Source organism: Pinus tabuliformis, chromosome 4_1 (genome assembly GCF_031772625.1).
Source record: "Pinus tabuliformis cultivar Carrire ecotype Pingquan chromosome 4_1, CPIR1, whole genome shotgun sequence".
NCBI lineage: Eukaryota > Viridiplantae > Streptophyta > Pinopsida > Pinales > Pinaceae > Pinus > Pinus tabuliformis.
The window spans coordinates 113,008,250-113,030,407 of NC_142303.1; positions in this window are offsets into that span (position 1 = coordinate 113,008,250).

A 22,158-nucleotide genomic window follows, 5' to 3' on the forward strand; every position below is an offset into this window, starting at 1 on the left:
CTTGGGCCTCCTTCACTATTTCCTAGGATTGGAAATATGGCAGCGCAGTGGTGGACTGTTTGTTTCTCAGGGCAAGTATGCTCCGGAGATACTGGAGAAGTTCAACATGCATGGCTGCAAGCCTATTTATACTCCTCTTCCTGGAGGTTGGAGGAAGGAGGATGCCACTTCGGGAGAAGAAGTGGATGCCACTGTTTATCGACAGTTGGTGGGGTCGCTGATGTATTTGGTCAATACACGACCTGATATATGCTATGCAGTTAACCAGCTTCCACAAGCTATGGTTAAGCCTACCAAGCTCTTCTGGAAGGCGGGCAAGCATGTATTGAGCCACTTGAGAGGCACATCGGGATATGGATCTTGGTACAGGCAGGAGGATGCAGAGTGGGTAGGGAGCCCAACGGACAGAAAGAGCACATCAGGAGGGGTCTTCAGTATCGGATCGACAGTAGTTTCTTGGTACAGCAGGAAGCAGAGATCTGTGTGGATGAGGATGATCTTGGTCGGGTTTTTCGGGTCTAAGCACATCAGGTACCATCATATCAGAGATTGTGTGCAGCGGAGGATCATGTTACTTTCGTACATTCCAACGGAGGATCAGGATGCTGATATTCTGACGAAGGCTCTCACCAGGAGCAAATTCGAGTACCACCGAGGCAGGATAGGGGTTGCTGATAATCCATATCTTGTCGAGAGGGAGTGTTGAGATTGCAACAAGATGATGGAGCTTAGTGAAAAGAGTCGCCTTCACTAAGTGGGCCCGCAGGCTATTTTTGGCGCAAGTCTATTTTTAGACTATGTCTATTTTTAGACATATGGATCATGTCTATGTTTATGGATGATTGATCAAGTTGGGAAAAATAGATGGACTTCTATTTTTGATGAAAGTGTGAGTGATCACAGTGTGAGTGATCAAGTCTATTTTTAGACTGGCTGTCAAAAATAGAAAAGTCAAATATTATTATCTCACAATAATATTTGGACTATAAACTTAATCTTATTCTCTTGGAGCACTTCAGTTTGAGCTACGGAAGTGGCACATGCAGCTGTCAGAAGGAAATTCGTTTTTCTTATGAGTCAGTTGAGTTGTTGCATGCATGACTTCAGTTAGAACTCAAGTGAGTTGAGTTTAGTGGACTGGAGGTACAGTTGATGGAGTTGTGTTCAGTTTAACTTAGTTAAACTGGTTGTAGTTAGTCTAACTGCAGATAGACTAATGATGAGTTGTTAAACTAATTATTAACTCATAATACAACTAAAGAATACATCAGTTAACTCAGTTGCATGTCAGTGCATGTTCAGTTCAATAGGGACAGGTGGTAGAGAATCAGATTGCTATCAGTTGTGACTATAGTTGTGCACCAGATCTTGCACAATCAAGGGATTGAGTATGCCAATGAGTTTGATCACGTATTTGGCCCGCATTTTAGCCTTTGCTCACGTCCACAAAGAGTGAGTGACTATTTTGCAGGTGAAAATCGAGTTTGGGAAGCAATTCTCATCAGTTCTTGAGCAGGTATTGAGCAGTGGAGGCAGGCAAGCAGTGGAAGAGATTTGGAGATCAGATCTGAGCTGTATTGTGTGTAACAGAGGTGGAGATACTTGTGAGAAGTATTATGCTGTGTAATGTTACATGACTCAATCATTAATATACAGATAGTGTGGGGTTTTTAGCGAGATGCTTTCCCCGGGATACATACTGTGTTAATGTGTGAATGCTCTTGATGTTTTATTGTTATTGATGCTGCTATATTCTTGATCAACGTAGAGGAGCTTATGTATTGTGTATGTTTTCCGCATTAGTACATGATCAGGATAATCTCCATTGAATATGTGTTAAATTATTCAAAATCTCTACATATATATGTTTTATGTGTTATGATCTCACATTGTTTATTTTCTATGTTTTATAATTCATATGCAGGTAATTTATGTACAGGGTTAAAACCTACAAGATTAAAGGTAGGCACAATGTACTATAAATTTCTAGAATATTCCTATGAGAATATCTCTTGCATGCAGAAGGAATTCACTCCTTGAGGATTGCGTAGTTACTACAGAGGTCAGAGCAGTGTGTGAGGTGAGAATCACATAGGTTACAGCTGGAGGACACAGGGAAAACTGTGCAAGGAAATAGGAGGCTTGGAGGACAAAGGAGAAGGAATATGTGTTGTCTATTCTATCTATGAGCAGCAGTGAGGGATTGTACTGAGAGTTGGATATCTTGAGAGCTAAATCTTTGTGTAATCCTGAGATATTTCCACTTGTATGATAATACAGATAGCGGGGTTTTTAGCTGAGGCTTTCCCCAAAGTATTCTTCTATGTTTCATGTGTGATTGAATCTTCTTCTCTGTTATATGCGTTCTGTTTGATCTTGCTCAAAATTGATTAAGCTTCCACAAGTTTGATTGTAGAAGTAGATTAAGCATTTTTCTTTAGTACATTGCATAATTAGTTTAATATACAGTGAGAATTTCTACACCAACCTAATTTAGGGTCCAAAAAAAATTTCCCCGGGCCACTACCCCGAACCCCTAAAGCAGGGCTACCTATCCCCCTCAAACCCCCTAGACAGAGGGGGCTACCCACCTGTTATCGGGAAAACTAGTGTCTATGCAGAGCTGCTAGTCCCACTAAGGCTGGTAGCTACCTTAGAAACAAACAAACTAAAACCACTTTCGTTTTCCTTTATGAGAAATAGATGAGAGAAGAATAAAGGAGACCAACCTCAGTCTTGAGCTTGGTTCCTAGTTTGATTCCTCTCCCTTCTGATAGTCCTTTGCTACTTGCTTTCTTGTATACCCAGCTTCAAAGAGAACCTGTAGAATCAAAGCAGCATAACACTATACGAGAACATAGATCTATTATCATAAGCAATTTAGGATCAGATATATATTAACCACACAAATGCATATAACATCAATCACACAAGAATGTGGAGGAAAACTTTAATAGCTTTATTGATAATCAAGAAAGATCAAAGAGGATTACAACCGATTGTTCTGACCCAGCATCATCCTCTCAACAAGTAAGCCCTTATTCACCTCATGAAATGTTTATATCACCCAACACTATGATATTGCACCAAGAAAGCAGCAGCACTTCCTTACAAGATACAAAATTCCAGCCTCTGGATCTCTGGGATGAGGGATCCATATATAGATGTTTGCAAGCGGGGTGAGTCAGCTTTTGAGATTTGATTAGTGTCTTCTCTCTGATAGTTCTTGATTCCACTTGGAGATTGATGATCTCTTACTCATTCCTGGTCGAATTCAGAGAGGCAAGTGTCACAGGAGAGGTTTCTGGAAGATTCCATGCTCCTCCACCTTGCAGATTGACTCTGCCATTTGTCCCTTCTCGCCCATTGCACCCCATAGAAGGGTTTTTTGACATGCATTGCACCTACTGTGTGTATTCAGGTGGGATGCAACGCACTTTGCCTATGGAGAAGGTGAAATGGTCCAGTTTTGACCAGTTCTGAGTAGTTTTTCATGGAGAACTTCTGGGGGAAGATGTAATCAGTTGACCTTGTTCTTTTAGGGGTTGGAACAACACTTTTAGGGACTTAAGAGCCCTTGGTTTATTGACATTTATGATTGGGGTTGCAGTGCCCAAAAATGTCTATAACAGTTGCCCCCTAAAGCATGAGGTCGTTAATTTGTCAATGTCGGGTGAAATGCTTTATCATGAGGATCTGAAGTTCTTTCAAGCTGGAAGGAGACCTGTAATAAGATACAATACAATACATTATCTTCATAATATTTTCATGATCTAGCTGAGGTAGGCATTCCCATGCTCAGCTTTATAAATTCATTTTTCATGTACATGAGACAGACAATCGTCTGAGTGTAGACTGATGATTCTGGTAGAGCCATCATCCCTTAGATTGGATGATTATCTGTGCAGCAATGATGTACATTTGATGTCTTTATTTTCCTAAATATATATCATAGCCCGGATGGATGAAACTAGATCCGGGGTCTTCAATCTCGTTCGATCTTCACTCAAAGTACAAGTCGATCCATGTGAGAGATGTTCTGGAGTCGAACATGGAAAGACATCGCCTGATTACCAGCCAATGATGTAAGCTGTTAACAGGCGCGAGAGGAATCACTGATAATGATGATGACCCTCAAAGTACTACAGTACAATTCACGGGGTGTGAATAAAGGACATGGTGTTGAACACCACGCAAAATCTTTCGGTCGAAGGCCATTGATGTAAACCTGTCGCCAGAAGTGAGAAACTTGCCATTGAGGCATGCAAGCTTCAAAGTACTGAAAGGGTTGTTCCTAGATCGACTTCTTGGATAATGAGCTGATGTCGACAAGAAGCGATACATCATAGGAGGGCCTTAGTGAATCCCACATCAATGACACGGAACGTAGTAAATGATTTTAATGGAGGTGAAAACGATCTGGTGATATAAGGTTCAGGGTGGCGGTCATGAAAGAATGGATCGTAAATGTATTGCAGTGGGTGAGACACAGGTGAATTCTCTGAGCGACTTCTCTTGAACATATCAGCGACACTAACATGATGGATTGGTAGCATTACCAAAAATGTGGATGGTGTGACGGAACCATGGTGATGTGACCAGTGAATGGAACAACCCAACTCGACTTGGATGCGGAGTGAAAGTGTCATGTTCAAGAGCGACTTGCTACCAACAAAGTTTTTTCAAGTTTTCTTCCCAATTTTTCCCCAGTCATTGCTGACCAATACCTCTTTATTTTTGTCAAGCTTGAGGAGGATAACATATGCTTGTTCTATAATTCGCACTTCGGGCAAACCCATCGCTATGTTTTAACGAGCCTAGCGATAGTGAAACTCGTTCTTGTCTGTTATGGACAAGTTTGTCGCTATTCGGTTTTAACGAGTTTAACGACAAAGATAACTCAGTCCTTTTCAATTTTAGAGAGTCTGAAAAGGGACGTAAAGGAAACTCCAAAAATCCTTTTTCGTCATCTAATCCCTTAAGTCCGAAAAAGTATAAAATAATACAGAAGGGATGAATTTTCGGTACTTTTAACGAGCCGAACAAAACAAGCGCTCGATCTTTTTGTGTAATAATCCCTCAAGTCCAAAAAGATTAAAATCTAAAGGAGGGATAGCACTTCTGGTCACTTTAACGAGCTTGAGAGGCCAATGGCTCGGCAATCTTTTCTTATTTTACGAGTCAGTTGAAAAGAGCTTAAGGGAGACTCGTTTTTGAGGAACGAGTGATAGATTCGGGTAGCAGCTGACTCCAGGTAAGGTTTGGAATTTTCCAATCACAGCAGTGTTACAAGGATGGCTAACAGGATCACTCTTCGCAGCTGTTCCTCAAAAGGGGTAAACAATCAAGTGGAGGTGAATGATTGGCCAATACAGAGTGGAGGTGATGATGAGAACATGACCAAGGCTTCAAAGGCTGAAGTAATACATTCACGATGGTTATTTACCGGAAATTGGTTCATTTTTTATTTTAAAATGAGCTTAAACTCCGGAGGAACATTTTCTCATTGCTTATGTTTATTTTTTAACGAGCTTGAAGTCCGTATTAAAACTGCTCGATCCAGTCGTATAATAAGAATGTCTCATCTAAAAAATGACATTTTTCAAAGCTTTGCCCCACATCCTTTCTTTATGCAAGTTAGGAAACGACCAATCCTATGAGTTTAAAGGGTTAGAGGACCTACAAATTTAAAAAATAAATGGTCGCTCTTCGCTTGCATGCCAAAAGGTTTGCATGCCCCCAGGTATAGTGAAATAGAGTTTCGAGGTTACCCCTCAATTTGCAAACAAAAAATTTGTTTTATCGGGAAAGGCCTACCTTTTTCAGGTTACCAAAGATTGTTTTATCTGTACCACAAACAAAACACTTCTTCAACGATGTCTACTGAAATAGACAAAGGTGAGTGGTGCAGATGCCTCCACTCACATAACTTTGACGAGGGAATCTTATTCTAGCCTAATCCCATTTTCCTAAATGGACGGGGGTGTCAGACTAGTCATATATCCTTCGCGGAAACCTACCCTATACCTGAAGTTTCCCTGCCAAAGCAGACCAGGGTGCATTCCCCCTGGGTTTCATTCATATCCTCTAAATCACTCGCGCTCATCAGGAGGACGGACTAGGGATTGATGAGACATTCCTTGCATGAAAAGACCATTCAGGATTGGTATATGACTATTTGCTATGTGTGAAGCGCGAAATGAAAGCTAGTCTACGAGCTTGACCACTCTTCCTTCATGTCGAAAACACATTACTCTAAAGAGTGAGGAGACAATGGCTCCCATGCAATAAATATAGTCTCGTCCAAGGAGTAGATTATAATCCAGGGGTCCTTGGACTACCATTACGTTCATGTGAATGGTTTTCCCTCTCAATGTTATGGGCACATTGGGAAGGATCCCTAACGGTCAACTGGTTCCTTTGTCAAAGCCTGTTAGATTTCTCATCTCAGGCAAAAGCGATGGCAAACCAAGCGCTTTCCAAGCAGTTGAGGAAAGGATACTCACAGAAGCCCCTTCATCTATGATGGTACCAGCCATGACCATTCTATATATTTGAGCAATGATTTGAAATGGTACACTAGCCGGTAAACGGGGTCTGTCTAGTAGATTCCAGTCAAAGGAAACAACCAGGTTGCTTGGAGGTGGGACCAAATAGACGGCCGGATACGACTCTGATGAACTTCCTTTCTGTGGTAAAGGAACGGGTAGATTGCCCCCATGTTCATCGGAGTTTGTGCTTATGAAAGGAATTTGGACGGTGTCATCCTTGCTCTCTTCGGTGACTGTATCATCTGAAGATGGATCCTCTGAAGGCAAGACTGGGTCAATTTCCGCCTCTACCTTTTGAATTTTGTCTGGTGTGGATTCAGATGGTTTATCTTCAATGATAGACACTTCGGCTGACCACAAGGGCGTGTCAACCAGATTTTCAACTAGTGACGGACTCGGCAAGAGTTTCTTATATCCAGGAGGAAGCCGTAATGGTGAAACCGAACAGTCGTCCAAAACTATTTTAGCCTCATCTAAGAAGGGACAATGGTGGACGGCGTGATCGCCTTCACACAGTTTACAAGGAAATTTACATTTTCCTTTTTGTCCAGGGGCTTCACTTTCACTAGTTGATGGTGTACTTTCAACATGATCATCTGAGGTTGATGACACCAGGTTGTGCAAACGAGGAGACCAGTCCCTTAAGATCCGAGGGATGCAAGGACAATCTCGATGATAATGGTCTCCTTTGCAAATGACACATGGCAATTTAGGCCTGGTTGGTGCAGTGTGTGGATTTTCGCTAGACGATGTTTGGTTGCCCCTTTTCGCCTTTGGCTCCTTCTTCTTCTTCTCTTTCTTCTTCTTTTCCTTCTTCTTCTCAGTTACTTGATTTTGGGCTTTACCAGCTTCATCAAGCGATGAGGAAGGAGGAGAGGAAGAATTGGATGAAGTAGAGGGTTGGGGGTTAACTCTGGTATCATTTAGTTGCTGACTTGATTGTTCATGAATTGTGGTGTTCTGAACGACAGAGGTTGAGAAGAGCCATACGGGCAAGCCGATTGTCAATCCTGGAAGCAACAATGTGGACATATGGGGTGCACCAACATCTCTCCAAGAGGAGAAGGGACTAGGATTTCCTCCAAGGGGAACTCCTTGGTTGGTGGACTCCATTTTCCTCAACCTAAGACCAACGTAGGAAAGGTGATAATTATTCCGTTTAAAATAAATTTTACACGCTTTGACACAACTTGTTTTTTCAATTTTTAAGAGTCAAGAAAAAACAAAATATGACTCAAGTCGCCTTCGATTTTTAATGAGCCTGAAGTGACAAGTGCTCAGATGGACCTTTTCCATTAAGGAGTCTGAAAAGGAATGAAAGGGACTGCTCTGGAAATCTAGACAGAGGGATTACCAAACCAATCGCAAAACTGCAGAATACTTTTTACGGTACGGCAGTCAATCTTCCCGAATGTTGCGTTCAGTGCATTGCGATCGATAGAGCGGCAGACGCGGCTTCCTATGGATAAAGGATTAAGCATATTGTGGTCTCCCAAAATATACTTGACGGTACGTGGGAGCACAAGTCCGTACTGGCACTTATCGTCTCAAAGTGGAGGAATCACCCAACCAACAGTGAAAACAACAGTTACCAGGCTTTACGACGTTGGGATACGTCTCTAGCCTAGACTTCTAGATGTTGTGCGTTAGGTTCCAAAGCATTTTTAGATTCATTAAATTTATTTTATAGTTGATCTTGCTTAAGAAATTTGACTTTCAGGTTCACCGCGTGATGTAGATGTACAATTCCTAAAATGCAACCTAAGATGATAAACAGGCATTTAATCTTCTTTTTGCAAATGAAAATCCTAGCTACTAAGGAAAGAGAGATGGCGTTCTTTCAACAAAGAGCAAAGAACACACACTATGTGCACTGTCCTAAATCAAACCAACAAACAGTCTAAATGCAAATGCACATGCATGTATTTTTTTTCAGCCTTCTTAATGTGCAAATGATAAAAAGAAAGCTAAGCACAAATCTGAATTATTTTTCGAAGCGACAATCACTAACAAGTTTCTTTTCAAGACAAAATGAGGACAATGACAACACTTTGCGACTTGGAATTGAGAACTTGCTTTCGACACTAGAAAAACTACTAATTCAGATCAAATACAAGGGTAAAATTGTAATCGACTATCAAGAACAATTAGATTCTCTTCTATGACTGAAAACGACACTTGCGACACTTTCAAATCAAGAAATGACAATACAATTACGCTACTTCTTTGTAAAGGAGAACTGAAAATGACTCAAAAATACATAAAAACATTTATAGTTCTTTGCACAATGGAGGCAGAATAACGGCAAGGAAGGGGTTTCAAATAGAGGTGTACTGACTACAGGCAGCAAAACTCCTGAATAGAGCTGAAAAGAATGAACATAGAAACCAAAATTTAGGAACAAGGCCTAGTTTGATCAACGCACCTATAACACAGTGAAACTGAAATGCAACGCACCTACTACACTTGGGAAGTGTGATGCATTTGAAGTTCACAAAACAGATAGTGCGCTGGACAAGGGACGAGACTTTGATTGGGTTCCAGGTCACAGTTTGCAATTCAGTTCAGGGATTTAGTCTAAGCAAGTGGTAATCAATAAATCAATCACAGGGGTAGATCTAAAGAGGTTACTAGAGCCACCACAAGGGCAATTAGAGAGCTTGTAAATCAATTGTTTAATTCATAAACAAAACCCGAAGATAGACTGAAGCAGCGTTGATCTACTTTGCACTTGCATAGCAAATGCAGTTCGAAGGCTAGCTGGCTTGACTTCAGGCTCTGTCTGTAAGTTTATAAACTAAACAAATGTAGATGAACAAACAATCTATTCGCTCCCCATCGGAGTCGCCATTTTGTTATCAGGAAAACTAGTGTCTATGTAGAGCTGCTAGTCCCACTAAGGCTGGTAGCTACTTTAGAAACAAACAAACTAAAACCACTTTTGTTTTCCTTTATGAGAAATAGATGAGAGAAGAATAAAGGAGACCAACCTCAGTCTTGCACTTGGCTCCTTGTTTGATTCCTCTCCCTTCTGATAGTCCTTTGCTACTTGCTTTCTTGTATACCCAGCTTCAAAGAGCACCTGTAGAATCAAAGCAGCATAACACTATACGAGAACATAGATCTATTATCATAAGCAATATAGGATCATATATATATTAACCACACAAATGCATATAACATCAATCACACAAGAATGTGGAGGAAAACTTGAATAGCTTTATTGATAATCAAGAAAGAGCAAAGAGGATTACAACCGATTGTTCTAACCCAGCATCATCCTCTCAGCAAGTAAGCCCTTATTCACCTCATGAAAAGTTTAGATCACCCAACACTATGATATTGCACCAAGAAACCAGCAGCACTTCCTTACAAGATACAAAATTCCAGCCTCTGGATCTCTGGGATGAGGGATCCATATATAGATGTTTGCAAAGGGGGTGAGTCAACTTTTGAGATTTTATTAGTGTCTTCTCTCTGATAGTTCTTGATTCCACTTGGAGATTGATGATCTCTTACTCATCCCTGGTCGAATTCAGAGAGGCAAGTGTCACAGGAGAGGTTTCTAGAAGATTCCACACTCCTCCACCTTGCGGATTGACTCTGCCATTTGTCCCTTCTCGCCCATCGCACCCCATAGAAGGGTTGTTTTACATGCATCGCACCTACTATGTGTATTTAGGTGGGATGCAATGCACTTTGCCTATGGAGCAGGTGAAATGGTCCAGTTTTGACCAGTTCTGAGTAGTTTTTCATGGAGAACTTCTAGGAGAAGATGTAATCAGTTGACCTTGTTCTTTTAGGGGTCGGAACAACAATTTTAGGGACTTAAGAGCCCTTGGTTTATTGAAATTTATGATTGGGGTTGCAGTGCCCAAAAATGTCTATAACACCGCTCCCCTCAAACCCCCTATGACCCCCCCACTACGCAATCAGCACAACGAAGGGTGGGCTCCACTCCCCCTCTAACCCCCCGGTTAACTATGTGGGCTTGTCATGGAAAGAATATAACACAACCCAACATTATCCCACTTGTTTTCTTCTTTCTAAAGGGGGCCAGAGGAGAGCTTAGTCATTTATCCAACCCTGCAATGCCCATTGTTTCTCTACACCAAGAGAACTTCTTAGAGCTCACAGATTTTGTCAATGCATCTGCAGTATTCCAAAGTGTCCAACTATACTAGCAACACCTTTTTGTCTTCTATCATATCCCTCACAAAGTGATACTGAATATCAATGCGCTTTGTCTTTGAAGGGTAAGCAGGGTTCTTTGTCAATAAAATTTCACTTTGGCTATCACAGTATATCCTTATAGCTCCCTGTACTATCATCCAACTGACTGCACCTCCAAATAGGTTAAACACATACCCATTTGTAGATCTTCTCTTATCTAGATCTCCAACCCAATCCGCATCAACAAAGCCACATATATCCAAAACTTTGTCCAATCCTGGTCTTCCTTGGTTGCACAGACCATAATCACTAGTGTCATGCAAATACATGAAAACCCGCTTCACTGCTATCAAATTATCCTTCCCTGGTTTTGACATAAACCTGCTCAATACTACCACTACATGTGCAATTTCTAGTCTAGTACATACCATCGCATACATTGGGCTACTGATTGCACTTGCATATGGAACACGGGATATATGATCTTCCTCTTCTTGTGTCTTGGGACACTGTTCAACAAATAACTTTACAACTATAGGAATAGGAACCTTCATCGGTTTACTATCTTGCATGTTAAACCTTTGCAGTATTGTCTTGACATACTTCCTTTAGTTTAACTGGAGTTTCCTATTTACCTGATCTCTTTTAATTTCCATGCCAAAAATATAGTTTGCAGCATCAAGATCTTTCATGTTGAATTTGGAGGACAATTGGGTCTTCAAATCCTGGATAATTTCTTTGTCATTTCCAACCAGAAACATATACTCCACATACAAGACCAGATAAATAACATGGTCACCAATTAGTTTAAAATACACACAGGGATATTCTTTTCTTTTGGTGAAGCCAAGTCCCCATATAAATGTATCAAATTTCTGATACCACATCCTTGGTGACTATTTTAACCCATGCAAAGACTTCTTTAACTTGCATACCAGCTCTTTCTGACCCTTCACCGCAAATTCTTCAGGTTGCTTCATGTAGATCTCCTTGATCTAAAAATGTGATCTTAGATTATTATTAAGGTATTACAGAGTCACGTGCATGATTTTCCTATATCATTTAGAGCAACGGATCGATAACATTGTGAATTATATAGACAATGAGCAGTTAAAGAAACGTTATAGACACACACACATAACACAGCAAGATAATCAAGGATTTCACCCAAAACTCCTAGGCTACGTCTCCTTGTCCAGCCTTCAGTGGTGACCTCTCTATTATGTTTTCAAGAGCAAATTTTTTACAACAGTGAGCTCAATTTGAGTCTCAACACAACAGATACAAAACAACAAGGTCAACTTCAATCCCTCAAGTCTCTCTAAGTACACAGACTCTCCCTCTCACTTTATGCCTTTGTCTTCTTTTTTGTCTCAGCACTACTTGCCTCTATCGTTGTCATTTTGTGGCTTTTAAGCCAATTGGCATTATCTATTCGTTTCCTCTTTCGGTCTTTTTGGCTCCTGGCCTCTGTTCGCTCAAATCTTCTATGAGTGTTAAGCAATCATTGCTAAATATCTTCAGGGATGGTGGCCACCTGTTCTGCAATAGAAGGGACCATCAATGCCGTTGAAATCCCGAAAATAGTCATTCTCTATTTGTATAGAGAAATACACTAAAACACAGGAAAATTCACCAAACTTTCATTTATCGGACTTAAAATATCATTAAATCCACCCTATCCTCCAGTTGGGTCCGCATTTGATTGCTATTGCATGTCGCAAATGCCCATGTGCCGTGGTTTCCATTGTATCTGCAAAAATACATAAAAACACTGAAAAACCCGCCAAATTGCTTTATGGAAGACTTCAAATATTATACAGCTGCATTTATAACCCTTTCGGGTCTGTCTTCATCGCATCAGGCGCATTTCCTTTTTATTTTGTTTATTTAACGAAAATGCGAAATACAAAGAAAAATGCCTTTTTCCGGATCTCAAAATATATTAAATATCACCCATAACCCCATCGGGTCTAGCTATCGCAAGTCACATTTGTATCGGCCCCGCTCCTTTGTAATGCTCTAACGCAATATTGCGATGCGATTGATCGTAATCGCATATCGCATAGTCCCCAGGCCATAGGTAAGCGCTCCTTCATATTCTGCTGATGCGATATTGTGAGTTAACTTGGGTTGTCGATATGCGTGCTTGATCTACGGTCCTCATTGATGCGCATTGATCGCAGTCGCAAAAGTCACATGATAGCCTTCGATAGCCTCCGCTTGTCATCCCCAATTTCAATATGTTGATCGGATCTGGACCGTTAGTCGGCCAAATCCGACGACTCCTGTGCATCACTGTCCAAGCCTCCGATAACTCTGTTTTTGGCCATTTCTTCATGTTTTTCAAGCCCGATAGTGTTTTCCACCTTTTGTAAGGTTTTTCCTTATACAATAGTTTTTTATTTTGAGACTTAGAGGGTGTTTTGGATCCATTTTGGATCACACCTTCCCACTGACAAAGCTTTTGGACCACCAAAAGTTGATTTTTAAGCATTGATCAAGTGAGGATACAACTTCCTCACCTATCCAATTTCTATCCATCGTGCACTTCTTGGTTTTGAACCCTTGAGTCCAATTCTGAGCTACTGAACATCCCCTCTATGCGTAGTTCTCACCTTCCTATCCAGAACTGTATCTTCCTACAACTCATTGAGATATTTAGGCAACAAATCATCAATAGAAGGCAACTGACTTTGCTCTTCGAGATCTTCAATCAATGAAGGTTCAAACAGTCTCAAGTTTTCTACATTAACTACTGAATAGATGTGCATGTAAGCTGGCAAATCAAGGTGAAAAGCAATTTCACAAATTTTCTCAAGTATCTTGAAAGGCCCATACCTTATTGGCTTCAACTTCTTACCTTCACCTTGCATTCCATCTTTGTTGATGTACAGCCAAACTTGATCACCAACATGCAAGCTATGCTCAATTCGATGCTTGTCATGCCTTGCCTTGTACTTGGCTTGGCTTCTTTCCAGTTGTTCCTACACTGCCTGGTGAATTTCTTGGATCTATTCAATGAACTTGGTTGCTTTGTCCACATCACTGTGTCCATCAACTGCTATGTCTTTTCCAAATACAAAATCCAAGGGAGACTTTGGTGTAAAACCAAAACAAGTCTCAAAAGGAGATCTTTGTGTAGAAGAAAGATTGGCATGGTAGTAAGCATGTTGCACATAACACAAATATTCATCCCAAAGCTTGGACTGTGTTAGCTACCTATACCAATAGGTTTCATATTTCATGATTGGCAAAGAAAGTTCCAAATATGCTCTGCTTTGGTGATTCAAAGATCCCATATTTCCATGAGGAGACAATGTGTGTATATAGCTTCATGTTGATTAAATTTTGATGGATGGTCCAATAGCCTAATCTAGATCATGCCATGTTTCAATTTTCTGTGTAGAATAGAGAAAGAAGTCTGTCCAAACTGTTTAATCTTGGCAGACCAGTAGCTAGGTAGAGAAAATAAGGTTTCCAACTGCTTAATCTGGACCTTGGAAGCAATAAGGGTAGCTTTAGATAGAAATTCAAAAGAAAAAGCCAAAAGAAAAGAAAAGGCACATAAGGGTCTGCAAGTCTAAGTGCACCCTCCATGAAGAAACAAAAAATGCTAGGCAAGTAGATGGGTAGGTAGATGGGGTTGCAAAAATGGCATTTCTTTCAACTAGATCTTGCCGGTCTAGCATAAAGGAAAATCAGTGGATAGAGAAGCTCCTCTTCTCCATCATGTTGCAGCAAAGTATAGGAGCATGACTAACTCCCTTTTCTCCCCTTTCACTTTCATTAATAACATCCCTTCATCAGTTGTGTTCATGAAAGAGAATCCAAGTTTTATGTTGGTTCTTATTCCTTTAAAAGCCACATTTCTTGTCTAAAATTCTTTTCATTTTGATCTACTCCCTTAGCTAAGTTGTTTCTATATCAACTTAGTGATCTCACTCTTCATTCTCCTCTTACATTCATATTAACCCCTAATTCTTATTATCTAAATCCCCTATGTTACCCTTTCCCTATTATTATAAACACTATGGTGTATAAACCCCAAGCATTCTATAAATATCCCTTCCCCCTGGCATTATAGCCATATGATTCACAATCAGGGATTAAATTGACATCCGGTCAGTTTAAGAACCCAAACCCAACCCCTCTTCCCCCTTCAGAAGTTATTTAAACCCTTAATTTGCTAAAGAACCTTGTAAATAAGCCCATTTTTACCACTAACCCGCTCATTTGCAAAAATACACGAAAACCCACTTTTTCCTTTTATCCTAAGTTCTGGGCGCTATGCGCGTTTTTACAAAATACATTGAAAAATCACGCAAATCCGCCAAAGTTATAAGGTCCCCGCCAGGCGCATTTACCAAAGAAAATATTATTTTATTCCCCGCCAATATCCGTATCGACCTGGCAGCTTAACGATCCGTCGACCGTCGGATCGGGCCCTTTTCATCCGACGGCCCTCATGAATATCGGAGTGGCCCCAACGTCCGTAGGTTAGCTTCTGATATTTGTTAGAGGGTGACGTCAGGCCTCTGCCACGCGTCACCCCCACATCGTATCGGACCCCCCCTCAGACAATTCAGCTTCCGTATAGAGAGCGGTGCGATACCAAACTGCTTACCGCTTCTGGTTTCCGTTAACCCGCTAGGCCAGCGTCACTACTACCTCATCGCCGCGTCAGTGCCCCCGTTCACCATTTGCTCCACCTGTCCGCCACCTCATCATCCCCGTGGACCACTCTTAAGCTGCCACGTCACCTGATGATGTCATGCTGACGTCATCTGACCTTGACCCCACCTGATGACGTCATGTTGACGTCATCCAAAAAAAGCGCCAATGTTCCAAAAATCCATATTTTGGCCAAAGAACTGTGTTTTTTGCACTTTTTGCAAAAACGACTGTTGTTTCTTCTGCATGCATTTTACGTCCAAGCTCTCACCAACCTGCTGAATTCGACCTGGAGACCGTTGGCGCGTCAAACCCACCTGCATTTGCCACCATTGCCGCAGTGTACCAGGTATTTATCCGAATTATCCTCCCTGCGCCTAAGTTTGTCCATAATTCTCCAAGGATAACGTAAAACACTGAAAAAACACATAATTTACCGGCAAATCCTCTCTGCCTAGTCTCCATTTACCACTGTAAGGTCGAAATTCAACTGCTAAGCCTTGTTCACATGAGTTTTCACAGAACTTGCATGCTGTTCGCGCAATCGTGAACGGGGAACCCGGGCTGTACTAATTTACTATGAAAAAAGAGTTGTAAGGACCAAGCATTAGCCCTATCAGTTCTTGTGCAGTATTTCAAATTGCTGCCATTGCCATTTTACCCTCTGTTTCTTGCAATTCACCTCTCTATTGCAAAAATACCCCTTTGGTATTGTTCTGTTCATTAACACCAGTGCACATACAAACAGAGCTTTAAAGTAACCATGGATGCTCCAGTAGCTCCTGTAGCCTTGAACATTGCCCCTTTAAATGCTCCTCAGAGACAATTGGAATGGCAACCATTAGCAGACCTGGATTACCAGATATCAGAAGAAATGCTAATGCACAGAAAGTACCACATTCACTTGCTGAATGAGTTGAGGATTAAACATGAGGCTGGAACAGATGTATTGGGCATTTGGGATTCTTTCCTCCCTCTCTTCAAGCTCCCTCAGGTCAACCAGTTTCCTGACCTAATCCACCTATGTGCTGAATCCTACGACGCCACTCAGAGGGCTATGATTGACCCTTCAGGCTCAATTGTTTTCTATGTCACCCCTGAAGCCATCAGAGAGATGCTGCACTTCAAAACTGAGAAGAAATTAGTCCCTTTATCACTGGCTGATCTGATAAAGCAAGGAGCTAAGTTGACAGATGCTCAGGTCACCAAACTAAATCAATTATTCATTAACTCTGACACTGTGAAGTACCCTCCTATTTCTCATGTTTACCTCAACCAGTTGGGCAGGGACCTTGTAGATATGATCAGTCCCATTCTGGGCTATAATTCAATTGAGTTTGTTGATGAAACTGTGCTGGTGATGATGCTCATGTTTTCCCCTGGCAAGTCTCCAATCTGCTATGACTATTCCACCTACATATCTGACAAAATACATGAGCAATTAATGAACTTGGCAAGAGAAAGGGTGTTCAGATACACCTCTTACATCTACCACTTAATTCTGTATTATCAACATGAGAAGTTTCATTTTGCTATGAAGAGAGTGGGTGCACAAGGCAATCCAAGGTCAGTGGTCTATTGGTCCTCTGCCTTCCACTGCAGATCTTGTTCTCCATATACTTACTATGAGTTTATAGACCTCTTCATCCACCCAGCCATGTCTCTGCTCATGAGCTCACCTCCTCCTAGATTAACTGATGAGATGCAGAGGATTCTTCAGCTGTCCAAGGCATACAGCATTGGGGATTGGTACTATTACAAACACCACACAGTCATTAGAATATATGGGTGTGAGTTGCCCCCATACAGATATCCCAGATATGTGCCCATGAGATTATTTTCCCTTGAATATTTCAGGCAGTTTGGGAATGCTGATGTGCTACATTTTTCAGGCAAAGGCAAGAAAGCACAGCTCAAAGTGAGAAACCAATTAGGCCACTTCATTTACAACAAAAGGGAGGAATGTTGGCAAGAAGCCGACAGCATGTTAGGATCCCTTGGCCTACAGACTAGTTTCCTTTGGAAACCTTATGACCCCAATCACTTCATAACTTTAAGAAGGGTCAAATATAGGCTGTCCGGTTATGACCATGTAAGGTTGCCTCACATAGAAAAGTATGCAAATCAAATTAAGTGGAGGAGAGGAACCTTAGAGGAGGCTGCTACACAAGAAGAATTAAATCAAAGAGCAGTTAGAAATCTCCAAAAGATGGCTGACTTGGAGCTTTGTTCACAGGTATTTGCTCTTCCAAGCACTCTAGTGGGAGCAGCTGCCTCATCTTCCACAGCACAGCAGCAAACAGCCAGAGCTACTGATCAAACCTCTAGCAAAGGCAAAGGAAAAGAAATGGAGCCAGAGCAGCCACCTCATGAAGAGGTGCAGCATGAACAGGTACAACAGCAGGAAATGCAGCAACAACAACAGGTACAACAGCAACAAGAGGGGCAGCAAGAAAAAGAACAGCGAGTACGACAAGAAAATATATCACAGGCCCCAGAATCCATCGGGCAGCAAGCTCAGGACACCCTGCCTCCTAGGCAGGAGACAATAGTGGAGGCCTCAGTCCTCCAAACCCCACAAAAAGAAGACATAAGCAGAAAGAGGGACAGAGAGACTCCCCTCACAACATCAACAACTCATGGGGAGAAAAGACATAGAATGAATCCCTTCTCAGAGGAAGAAATGCCTATAGGACAGTCTTTGGGCATGGGCCCACCTAGCATGGAGGCATCTGCAAGTTCCTTCCAGCAGGAACAAGAGAGGACAGTGGGAGGAGAAGTCAGCTCCTCAAGCCAGCAAAGAGGAGCTGAGGTGGGCATCAAGCAGCAGTTCGTTGACATAAAGAAGAGGAATGAGCCCATAAGAGTACAGCTGTATAATCATCTGTTGAAAATGGCTCCCACTAACCAGCAAAGGATAATGTCCGCATTTGATGTCCAAGAGGGAAAGATGATCATGAGCCATTTTATGCCAGCAGTATTGCAGCCGCAGTCAGCTGCAGATTACATAAGGACCAACCTTGAGGTCCTTACCAAGGACATCCACCCAATGGACAAAATCGAATTGCATAAGCAAATAGGTGAGATGGTGTATGCCTCCTTGGCAGATAAGACCTTAGATAATTACAGGCTAGAAAATAGCCTAAATAATACAGCAGCCCAACTTGAGTTGGAGAGAGCATCCTCTCAAGCAAAGGACAACATAATCAAAGCCTTGGAGGAGATAATCATAGAAATTGGGCATGATCCCAAGGACATCAAGGCTGTGTAGGCATTGTTGAAATTGAGAGATGCAGATATGGTAGCATTAAGAAAAATGGTGAAAGTCCCAGCAACCATTCACCCACAAACTGGAGAAGCTTCCCAGCTGAGGCATGACCAAGATGCATCAGCTATGCTAGTGTCCCTATACAAACAGCTCATCCAAACACAAGAAAAATTGGGAGAATCAGAGGCTGCACAAGCTGCACTGCAGGCAGCATTACACCAAAAAGAAGGAGGACAAATATCTCAGCCCCCTCCAGAAATAATTAACCTGGAGGAACCTCCTCAGACTACAGCCCCTCCTACTGAACAGACATCACCATCTACATCAGCAACTGCACCAACAACAGAGCAGGCTCCAAGCCTGGATATGCAGAAGCTCAAGAATGAAATCCAATCCCTGGAAGCCCAAATAGCAGAGCTAAATGAGGCTAGGGAGAGTCTAGCCAAGCTCAATGAAAGATATGATAAATACAAGCAGACTGTGGCAGAAAAGGGAAGGGAAATCAAGGCCCTTAAGGATAAGATAAAGGAGCTAGAGAAGGAGCTCACACTTGACAAAGTGACAGCTGAGCTCAAGACAGTTCTATGGGCCAACATTGGCCAATCCATAATTGATCAATGGCAATACATTGAGACCATTCATGAGAAAATAGAGCTCATAGGGAAAGCACAGAGGGAAATCCAGAGATCAAGGGCATCTCTAGGTAATATGCATGAGGTTTCCAACAGAATGATTAATGCGCTTAATAACAGAACAAGTGCTCAGCTGGCGACAATGGGAATCACAAGCAGAACTGAGACCATCCAGCTGATAAAGAGGGTCCTTACACTGAGAAGCCTGGTACAAACGCTGGAAAGAAGCAGCCAGGACATGCAGACAGAGGTAAACAAGTTCATGGACAAGTTCACAGCACTACAGGGCAAAGGTCTTCCTAGCTTACTGAACAGCGCAGGCAGACTACTTTCACATGAGCATTATGCCAAGAGGGTCAATACATTCGCTACTAATCAGATCACTGAAAGGCCCAGTACCTCAAAACAACTAGGACCAGCAACAGGACAAAGTCTCCACAACAGGGTAGAGGACTTATTCTTTATAATGAATGAAATTAAACATCTGTTTGAAGTGCCTCCAAACTTCTACAAATACACAGAAGCAGATGAGACTTTAGACGCAATTCTGAGACATCAATTGCCCACACAGGAATGGTGGACTAAGGCAATACAGATGATATTATAGAAAAGAAGCCATTCACTAAGTTTTTCATCAAAAAATATAAGTTATCATGCACATGAAAATTTTGATAAAATCAGCATGCATAGAGAAGAATGGGCTGAGCCAACTCAGAAAAACTATTCGGCCACCAAAGCAGCAGTGACAGTCACAGGTGGCAGGGCCAAAAAGTTACAGGATAACAGAGCTACAAAGACATGTCATTCATCATTTATAACAGAACGTTCAACTGACTCAATGACCTCCAAAGGTCAAAACGTTTTCTGACAGCATTAAAGAGCATTTATGTTGTATTCAAAACTGTAATAACTTCTCATCTACTTTCTGTACAAGTTGGTGAATGTATTTATTTTTCAGAAGACTCAACGCCTCAGATATTTTGTTTGACCGCTTGTATATATGCCCCCCTCGCATAAGTTTGCAGGGGTTGTTGTTGATTTCTCTTCCAGATTTCTTATGCTGTAAACTTGCAGATCATTAATACAAAAGTGATGGAATTTCCAAAGCTCTGCGTTATTTGATGCATTGTGGTGTTTAGCTGAGTGTTACAGGATTCCTGCGTATTTCATGACTCAATAAGTTTTCTTTAAACTCTTTGTTATGTGTTGTTGTCATCTTCTTATAGCTCATTCATGTTCTGTGTTTCACAATTAAATGGCAAGGAAAAAGAATAGTTCTAGGATTTAATCACAGATTACCCTGAACTCAATCTATGCTATTATAAATGTTTTCTTCAGTTACAGTAATAAAGGTGTAATTCTTAATTGCTGCACCTCTACACTATATCTTTCACAGTGATTATTGTTTCAGGAATTCAAGTTTGTTCCTGTGCAGTATATCTCTTTCTCACACTCCGAGCTTAGTGGAAAATTCTTAATTGCTTTCCACTGGTTAAACACACTTCACCATCACAACTTCAAATTTGTTTCATGAAGTATTTAAATGGCCCTGTAATTTCAGCAACTCAACTCAATATTTCAAACAACCTGTAGCCACAGACTCCATAGCCCAATGGATTAGAACTATCTGAAGGTTTCACATTAGGTACAGAAAGATATCCCTCAACCAAAACATAAAAACAAAACAAACCCTGAACTCATAACTAGCCTAAAATCTTCACAAAGACACAAGCAAACCTTAAAGAGAGAGCCCTCTCTGATTACAGTTTGGCTTGAAGTTGTGATCCAAAGATTGGTTAGTGGTTACCCCGGCCGTATTCCCTTGGGAGTCAAAGGGAATAACCTAGGTGTTAACATAATTGGTGACTCCACTGGGGAGTTCCTCAGGATTTTCTAATTTCTGTATATTTCTTTAAAGCTACTTCAAGTCAATTTTCAGCCTAGCTTCAAGATATATACAGTCACTCCAAAATCTTGTCTGGCCCTTGTAGACACAAAAATATTCTAAAAAGAATACCCAAAAACAAGTTCAGAAGCTGGCTCCCAAGAAGAATCCACGATATACAAGGTCAAATCCTGACCCAAATCCTCCAACTGTTTTTGAAAATCCTAATACAATCCATAAGATCATTAGGAAGCAGCAAGAACAGGAAACTCTTGTTGATTTAAGTCCTGAGATAGCCTATCCAAACCCTATTCCAACTCCAATCAAGGTTCTATTTCATTCTACCCTTGATTCCCCTAGTTCACCATCCACATCCCAAAGTCCTCCGTTTACACCTCCATCCACTGCACATATTCCCTTGACCAACACTCTAGTTTCTACCATTCCCACTACCCCTGTTGTGCCAGTCATTCATGCTATCCCTGTCATCCCTGTCAACCCTATAAATCCTTCAAATATGGCTAATAGATATGCACCCCTGCAGTTACATGCCAATGCTGCAGCTCTACCTCAGGACTACCAATCCAAGATCTCATATTTTGACTCCACTGGCCCTTTCACAGCAATTTAGCATGCTAGAAGGATGCAAGACCATTTTGAGAACTATGAAATAGATGATGACAATGTGAGAATGAAAATCTTTGTTCAGAGTCTAACAGGGGACGTAAGAACTTGGTTTAGATCACTGGCTGTAAATACCATCACAACCCCTGATGAGCTTTATCAAGCCTTTACTAACAGATGGGAGAAAAAGAAAGATCCATTGCACATACTTGGTGAATATGATACAATCAAACCAGGTCCTCAAGAGACCGTTTTGGAGTATTGTGCAAGATTCAATAATGTATATAACGCAATACCACAGAATTTAAGACCTCCCCTTGATTTAGCCTTGTACAAATTTCCTGATGGTTT